The 9,575-nt window shown below is 36.0% G+C and overlaps 1 protein-coding gene across 1 annotated transcript in view; it reads right to left on the minus strand.

Annotated features, from left to right (window-relative positions):
- The window catches only part of LRP1B (LDL receptor related protein 1B), a 440,883-nt gene that overhangs the window by 234,775 nt on the left and 196,533 nt on the right, over positions 1 to 9,575 (minus strand). The window lies entirely within an intron of this gene.

The raw sequence follows: 9,575 nt of genomic DNA on the forward strand, positions 1-9,575 counted from the left end.
AAAGGTGACTTACGTTGGATATCCACATAACAAAATACAAAAGTAGTAGTGTTTTGTGGAACACTTAGCTAAAATAATTCAGCAATAGATAGGAATGCTCACAGAAAATCCTGGACAAAATCCTGAGTAGAATTCAGTTTTCTTTCCCAAGAAAATAATATTTTTAAAAAGGTTCATGCCTCCCTTACCTCAATCAATATCTTCTCTGCAAATGGAAAAAACAAATGAGAACAGCTTCATTAAGCCTGGTAGTTACCATGGTGTACAAAGTGCAGAACAGCTGGGGTAAAAGAAATCAAGGCCTGTGAATGTGAGTTTTATGCATGCGTCATGCACAAATACATACTGTGTAAGTAAAAAGGCACTGTAACAAATTAGAACAGTCTCAGCTATAACAGGATTGAATACTACCTGTTGGTATTCAGATCTTTCAAAATTAAGTTGCCAATGTATTGAATACTGAAACATACATTTAGGTGTCAGTATTAAGATGTTTCCAAAAAGTACAGTAAATACTCATTTTTGAAGTGTGAGATACATGTATTAAAATATTGGAATGCAAAGTATTAATGTTCAGAAAACTGCCTGCCTGAAAAACTGCAAAGCTTTAACGGTGAGTCTAATAGATGAGAAACAAACAAAAATCCTTTAAACTTTCAGAAGATTTAACATATATTAGGAAACCTTGTTAAACGCTCCAGAATGCAAACAAGATCATGGCTTGGTATAGTCAACCAATTTCTCTTCCAATTTAAATATTTTGGTTAGAGGTCTGATTTTCTGTTGAAGTCAGTGTAATCCCTGCTGGAAAAGCAGTTTTGCTTATTTTCCTCTCCTTATGCTCAGACAAAGGAGCTGTGCCAACAGAAAGTACTGCAACATTGTGATAGTCTGCCTGATAATATCAGCCAAGAGGTGGTGCCAAACAATTTTTTTGTCTGAAGAAGTAGACAGGCAAAACTGCATGTTTACAAAATCTTAGAAAACCTGTAAGTATGTAAGTAGCTATTTTTCAGCAGGTAAAAAAAGGCAGTAGGCTTTAAATAGTCATGTTATATACGTATAATCCTTTTTTTTTTTTTCTCCATGTAAAATCTGTTAAATATAAATTCTAGTGTATTTTGGTTTGGACTTGTAGACTTGCTGTCAAATAACATAAACCACGATGTAGCAAAGTTTAAGAAGAACCAATGAGAGCACTTTTCTCTTCATGGTCTTCTTCATGCTTGTCTACACTAGAAGTTTTCATCTACATAGTGCTAATATCCAATTGAGTCAAGGTAAACATGTTTTCAAGTGGTGGCCTGGATGCTTTCCAAACAAATTCTGTAGTCTAGAAACACTGCCTGAGACCAACTGCAAACTTGGACCATATTTTATTTGTATGTGTATCACTTTACCTATGAAAGTTAAATAACTAGCTCATACTGACTGGCAACGTCTTCTCCTGCTGTCAGTTATTTTGCTGTACTTTTCAATATGGGAAAGCAGAGAAAGAGATAAATACTAGTAACTCAGGTGAACTCATTAAAAAAAAAAAAAAAGCTGTTCCCCACCCATGGGTGACATCCAGAACTGCTGTAATTAGCTACATAGGGCACAAAGCAGTCACAGCACCAGTCCACCAGCCCTTCCTTAACTCCGTTTTCAGATGTACTGAGGGCAAAACCAATGGCTGAGGCAATATTACCACCATACCAGGCAAGAAAAATGTAGTTGATGTTTTCATGCATTGCTTTTCACCCTCTGTGGGAGAAGGCTGCTTGTATCACTTTACAGATGCAAATCTAAATACAGCTTTTAAACATACAACATTATAGCTGTCTCTGTTAAAATAAAGGCACTTTTTAAAAGGTAAAGATGCTGCTCATGAATGTAAACTTTTGCATATTTTCTATTCTCCTTTATGTTATTGTCAAAAAATCCTTTTACACACAGTTTTTCACTTTCATTTGTAGAAAAACTCACTGCCTCTAAAAGAAAATTAAATAGAATAAAATAAGCCCTAAAATATTTTTTGTCCCTTTTGCTTAAAAATCTCTCCAATCCTTTCAAGAAAGGAAATAAAACAGCTTGCTACTTTGGGAACATCTCAGCTGTACTTTTTAAATAACAATACTGAAATGTGAGTATATACATTTATTCACTCCTGTTCTTCTTGTACCCCATCCTTTGAGATTACAACAGCCTCAAGTTGCACCAGGGGAGGTTTAGGCTGGATATCAGGAAGAACTTCTTTACACAAGGGGTTGTTAAGCTCTGGAATAGGCTCCCCAGGGAGGTGGTTGAGTCACCATCCCTGGATGTGCTTAAAGGATGTGCTTACAGACCGTTTGGATGTGGTGCTCAGAGACATGATTTAGTGGAGTGTTGTTAAGGTTGGGGCAGTATGGTTAGGTTGTGGTCAGACTTGATGATCTTGAATATTTTTTTCTAACCTAAGCAATTCTGTAATTCTATACCAGATTATAGATACATACATGTATACAGTCTCCTGTAACAAGTCTATTTTCCCTGTTAAATAGATGTAGTCTTAAGAATTTTTAATGGAAAGTCATATGCAAACATCTTCTCTGCCTACTAAGTTCTGCCTGTAGCTTTCAAAGTCTCTGCTGCAAATTATTTTTTTTCCCCCTGAATAATGAACCAGCTTTCTATTTAATCAACTGTTCATATGAAACAGCTACAGTTTTTCCTCAACCTTTGCTTTTCTATATTAGACAACCATATGTCTAATGATTGTCTAATACAGCTTCTAGAGAAGTTTTGCAAGGGCCACGTTTTCTCATCTCTTATTTCTTGTTATTATCCCCAGATTTCTTCCAGTTTTCCTATCTCCTCCACAGAAAGAGGCAAAGTTTCAGCAAGACACATTAATGCAGCAGAGTAATGGCGGCACTGACATGCAAAAAGCCTGAGAACAAAACTGAGAGAAACACTATGAGAAAGCAGATGTGACATGACCCAAGAAAAGCAATTTCTATTAGGATGATATCATCAAAGTACTGATGAATCAACTGAATGGGGTTCACCACCTTTGTGAATGTGAGTCGTTTTTGTTAATCCAGTACAAGAGCAATGACAACATTTTTATACTTGAAACCCTGCATAGAAAGAGGCAGTGATTTGTTGGCCTTAAAGAGAGAAATGAATGCCTTGATAGTAGCTTATTAAAAAAAAAAAATCTGCATTTCATACAGTTTCACCTTAGACTGGTGTAATAAATAAATAGAAAAAACAAATGCGTGGTCATCACTGTAAAAGACAACTTGGGAACTTTGTAACGTCATAATATTTTCTGTATGTTAAATAAGTGAACTATTTTTATTACTTTCATATTGTTCATGTTACAGAAAAATACTTGAGTGTCCTTCTCTCAGTACACACACTCTGAGCACAGACTAATGCAAGTACTTCTTAAAATAGATGTGTCTTAGCAGTTATTTCATAAAATATTTTTATGTGCTTCCACTCATGCAGTGCTCTAATTCATACCAGAGCTTGTCTTCTACAGAAATGACCTTACAGTAGCTGACTAGATAATAAGCCCATCAGGTAATAAGAAAAATAAAATAAAAGGGGAATTCAGATGGACATGAACATAATGTACATGCATTATAGAGGCTTAAACTCCCATTTATATTCTCACTCAGAAATAAAGTGCCCTCAATTCTCTCTAACTTAATTGCTTTCATCTTGGAGGAAAATCACTGATAGGGTGATTTAACTCTTGTAGATTTTACCTGGACAATTCAGGGACTGGAAATAAAGAGAAAGGACTTCAAGACCTCTATACCAGGAAAAGTACTGTAACGGTTTTCCAGTCCTTCACCACATTTTAATTCATAAATTCAGTGTAATTTTAGTAAAATATGACAGTTTTGCTCAGAAGCTTAATTAGCAAGGGATCGAAGAACAGAGATCTGAGGGCTGAAATAAAGGTAACTACACTAATTACACAGTTTAAAATGAAAGCAAGAAGATGTGTTGCATCAGCTCTGAATTGCCCCAGGTAATCAAATTCCTCGAGTTTTATTAGTGCTGTTGCTGTTCACATGCTCACCCTGGTTTGTTGAAATATTCTATTTCCACTGAATTTTTTTTCCATAATTATTGACACCGACTCTTCTACTTTAATTTTGCATGTGCATGTTTAATCATACCACATTACTGAAAGAGTGCAGGTGAAGATACTCTTATTTCTTTCTGTCATCAGGAGCAACAGCAAGGTTTCCCAGTGAGCAGATATGTACCACTACAGACAAAACTGTAGGAGGGAGATCTGAATGTTTTCTTGTCTTATTTGTTTTGGCTCCACTATTGCACTACTTCCACAGAGTTATTAATCATAGAATCATTACGGTTGGATAAGACCACTGAGATCATCTAGTCTGTTTTCTAACAGCCAGAAAGTGATTGTAAAGGAGGAGAATGACAAGAAAAAATGAATTCTCAATGAAATCTTTCAGGTCTTCACTAATTATGATGAAGTTTATTTTTTTTTTTTCCTGAAGAGGATTCTTTTCCAGGTCACCTTTAAAACTTTTAGAAAGTTATTGTGCCTTACATGTATCTTACAGCTCTTTGAATCTGCTTTGTAACAAGAAAAGGAACTGAACCCTTTTAATAATGGTGTGTTGTTAAAATACTAATGATTTTGCTGTTAAAAAGTGAGCTTTAATGATTATAACACTCCTCTTTGATCACCAGAGAATGGTGATTAATCTGAGGGGGGAAAAAGTTTTAAGACAGATCTCTCTCAAGCCTTGAAAGTGCTATAAAAGCTCAGGGACAGGAGAGTGTAAAAGGGAATAGAAAAGGCAGTAGAGAATAGGTGTAGATGTTTTATTTTTATCCCAGAAGACTCCCCTGTCTAAATAACATTGAGGCAAATAAAGAAAAATATAAAATATATATACTGTCTTGACCTCCTCTGCTTTTTTAATTTCTGTTCTCTTTCTTCCCTGCAGGAAACTTCATGTCCTCATTGAAAACAAATCCCTGACATTCCTTGACTGTGAAATCACTGCAGTCTAGTCACCATTTATCTCACTGCAAGCCAGTGAGACCTAAGACATTTTTCTTTCTATCTGAGCAAACTTAGGATTGACACCAGACCTGAGATTTTTCAAACCAAGCCATCCTCACAAACAGCCACAAAGATCCCTGTTCACAAGTGATGCTAAAAGCAAGAAATCAAATCAAATTTGATCCCTTGCCTCTACTCCAGACCAAGATCCCATTTTAACTTGAAATTGTCTTTTACTGCCCATCCATTTGCCTTTTATTATGCTTAATTCAAGGCAAATAAAAGGTAAATGCAAACGCTAATTGCTGTTTCTTTGAAATATACAGGTAAAGAAAACAAAAGCCGTTTGATTTTTCTATTTAAGATTGAATCAGAAAGGTCTTCTGTCTCCTCATCATCCAATTTGCTTTTCTTTGGCCACTGTACTATTCACAGTACAGATTTCAAGGCTCTGCCTACTCAGATACTCTGTCAAAGACTAGAAGTTTGCAGAAGTTTGTTCTTAGGCTTTTCTCACCAATGACTTTGTTACTGTGAACTGCCCAGTGCGCCTCACAGTGCATTTCAGCCTGGTCCAATAACCACATCTCAAGAGGATCACATGCAGCTTAAGAAAATACTGACTATAGCTGGTCACTCTGGCTGGTAGCAGGGCTCAAATGGCCAATATCCAGCTTCTACTACACAAACCAGAAGGATTTCAGACATTCAATACACTTAAAAGTAAAAATGAAGGCCTTAAAAGACAGAAGCAACTTCCCTTTCTTCCCTTGTTCACCTTTGTGAATAGGAAGCATTAGCAAATCTCTGCTATTGTAAATCTTAAATGTATCTGTATATATATTTTTGCTATTGTACCTGTACAATTGTACAATTAATAGGTGTACAATCAATAGGTGTACAGAGGCTAGGCTTAGTAAGTTTATCATGGGGGAAAGGATCAAGATAAATGGAAATGCTCACTGACTTGTGGGCTCACAGTAAACTCCACAAAGAGCGATCTCCAGAAAAAGATCCTTCCTTGGTGGCAGTCAGCATTTAAATGGGATCTGGGACAGGTGGAGCCAGACTCCAGCCCTTTCAGTAGCACAAGTGAATTGCCCTCACCTGTGCTCCTAGGCTGACTCATTGCTTGCCTCAGGTGGTCAATCAAAGTTTCAGGCCACAATCAACAGCTCCCATACACTACCATTGTTTTTCTCTGTACTTACTAGCATTGCTTGGAAGTATTGCATAGCACTGTCACACATTAAGAGATGCTGTTACACCCATTGTATCACAGGCCCTTGCTGGATGTCTTCACAATTGTTGCGTGAACAAACTGAGCACCATTTTTTATTTTTATTTTTTTATTACTTTAATTATTTCTACAATGTAGCAGAAGGAAAAACTGATTAAAAGATTTATTCAAATATTTACATGACGCACAACATTGCAGTATTAAAGCGTGAGCTCACTCTCCTTAAAAATCTCTTTAGCAGTTAAATCTTTTCTCCCCATTGTTATTAACACGACTTTTAAATGGCAGCTACAAGATCTCATTACTGTGCCTTCAGTCTCTAATTGGGCATCCTCTGCCATTCTTCTCTCCCTCCTCCTATTCTCTCCCTCCATATGCCTTTCCTTTCTAGTGATTCATGTCTAATGCATGCACACGGTGTCTAATCCATTTCCTCACTCCCAGTACTTGACTATATTCTACTCTGTGCATCCTCCCACTCGCCAGCTTTGCACCACACATCCTTTTTGTAATCTCACCCCGTGTGCCCCTTTTCTATGCATGCTCATATGTTTGGATCAGTTTTATAAGTGCGCCCCTTAAAATTCATACTTTTCCATAACCCTGTGAAGTATAATAGAAAATTATGACCAGCATTCCAAGTAGCATCAGACTCAATATTACAGGTCACATGTAACTAGGCCCAGGTAGCAGAGCCTTTCTTCTCTCAAAGTTCAGTTTGAAAAAAAAATAACAGAAGTTCTCCTTCAGTCACCATAGTATGAAATAAGCTTAGTAGTTCAATTGTATGCACGCAAAAGAATATGTAAAACCATCACCACTAAATACCTAACAAAATGCAGAGGCATAAAGATGGAGAATTCATCATGTTCACCAAAAGTACTAGATAAAGTAATTTTCAAACTATTTTTTTTACTTATGGATAAATGGAGAATTTTTGGCTCACAAAGCAACAACTAAATGCAGCTAAAACTGTTCAGATGTGGACACATGAAAATAAAAGGGCTTAACCTTGCGCTACTAGGAAGAAGTTCATCATAGATTTGGTGTTTAGGATCGAGTTCAAAATTCCTTAATGCAAAGTATGGCTTTCTCTGTAGAGGCATACTTCCAGCTTTTTGAAAAATGAACATACTATAACAGTAATATACATTAGAAAAGCAAATATCTTAAAATGTGATTATACTTTAAAATGTATTATTTTCAAAGTGTACAAGAAAAGCCCAGAAAAGCTTGGGCTTCATATTTAAACAAACAAGTAAATAAATAAAATAGCAAAATCAGCAAGTTACCTATAACAAGGAGATAACACCATGCTAATACTATGACCTAGTGTAGCAACTGGACAGATCAATACAATGGGAAAGGTGTTACAACAAAGGTGTGATGATGGAAGGGTCAGCACAAAAGAAAGGTGCTATAAGGGAAAAAGATTGTTCACCTGCTTCAGAAGAGCCCAGGTTCATAGGGGAAAGCTTCACCAAGAAGGGATCTCCAGAGAGAGAACTTTCCCTACTGACAGTCAACCCTTAAATGAGGTCTAAGAGAGGTGCAGCCAGGCTCCACCTCTCTCAGTCACACACATGAATTGCCTTCACCTGTGCTCCCAGGGCTGACTGGGTCTTTTCCCCAGGTGCTCAATCAGTGGTTCAGGTCATGACTCAATAGTTCCCATACAGCTAGAAATAGGTCCCAACAAGAATCAACATGAAAGAGTAAAAAAGAAAGATTTAAAAAAAAAAAAAAAAGGAAGAAAACATTTTTATACAATCAGAATGTGTTTGATTATCTCTTTGCATTCTGTACCAAAACCCAGTTGCTAACAAGCACAACAAATGCATAAACTGGAGATGATCAATTAAGAAGTATGTTAGATATCTCATTAACCTAACAACATATGTCGGATAATTAACAAAACTGCCAACAAAAACTGTAAAGAAATAACTCTTATTAAGTGCAAAATATGAATTCTGGATAAAATAATAATAAAAAAGAAAATCCAGCCAGTTTTTCCACCATGAATAGATCAGTATTGGTATGTAATGTTACAGTGTTAAGTCTCCTTTGGACTCCCTCCAGTCCTGCACTTCCATCTACACTAACACAGATAAGATGATAAGGCACTGGAAAAGGGCACTATCTGAATAAGAATGGTTTACAGCAAGCAAATAGATGGAGAATTAGTCTTTCTGTTCCATCCCTCCTTGCAGATTCAAAGTTTACCATAAAATTCTTACCTCTGTGACAGATAAGATTATCTAATGACAAGCTGTGGATATATTTACTAAATCCTGCAAAGAACATACAAGTGAATGTATAGAAAAAAAAGTCTGCTGCTGGCAAATTTGAAAGCTTCAACTTCTTTCAGATCAGAACATGCAGAAAAATCAATTTATATGTGAATTTTGATCTTTCTTTTAAAACAACACTGCAGTCAGTCAGATCAAGTCAAGCTTACCATCTGCTGCGGGTAGACATATAGCTATATTCAAGACTTACATTATAAAACTTCTTTGTAAACTTTACATGCAAGCTGTTCTTGTCAGAATTAAAGTCATGGTGATCATGCATCTTAATATTCAATCAGGCTTTAAACAAAGAGTGACAAAAGTCCACATATGGATGACAAGCTGTTCTACAGTAAATATTTTTGTATTTATTGAGAAGGGGCTTATGGCAGTTTAGGATGTGTTCCACCAGGCATTTCAGCTTTAACTGCTTACGGACTAATAAAACCAAAATAAAATCCCTTTTCCAAAATCTTTACTGAAATTTACAGTTTTTAAATTAACTTGATCATTCCTATTTAGCTGCGCTTTTACTTCATCATTTGCTTAAAGTTTTTTCCCAGCTGGTGGCTGTTAGGAACAGAAGATTTTTAGTGCCCTGCATTTTGAGCAAGGCTTTATTCCCAAGTGGTGCTGAACATAACTATGGAAGAGAAAAAGCAAATACCATGTGCTTTTATCATTGTAGTCGACTCTCTGAAGCAGATTAAAAAATCTCCTACTTCTTTTTTAATCTAATTAAACTTGCTAGAGCCAGTCCTCATATTCCTACAGCTAAGGGAACACAGTATAAAATTCTTTTTCCATATACTCCAGTTACGTATAACAGAAAGAAAAAAAAATCTCATGACTAGTAGGAATAAAATTGGTTTTCCAATTCCATTTTGAAAAGTTACAAGGCACACATTGCTATTAATATTGTTAACTACTTGCTGCAATTGTGTTACATATTTTATTTCAGCAACTATAGAAGTAACTCAGGAATGCAGCAAAAAAAAAAAAAAAAAAAAAAAAAAAA

The sequence above is a fragment of the Centrocercus urophasianus genome, unplaced genomic scaffold (genome assembly GCF_019232065.1).
Source record: "Centrocercus urophasianus isolate 14NV4802_14NV808 unplaced genomic scaffold, USGS_Curo_1.0 seq_28, whole genome shotgun sequence".
Taxonomy (NCBI): Eukaryota; Metazoa; Chordata; class Aves; order Galliformes; family Phasianidae; genus Centrocercus; species Centrocercus urophasianus.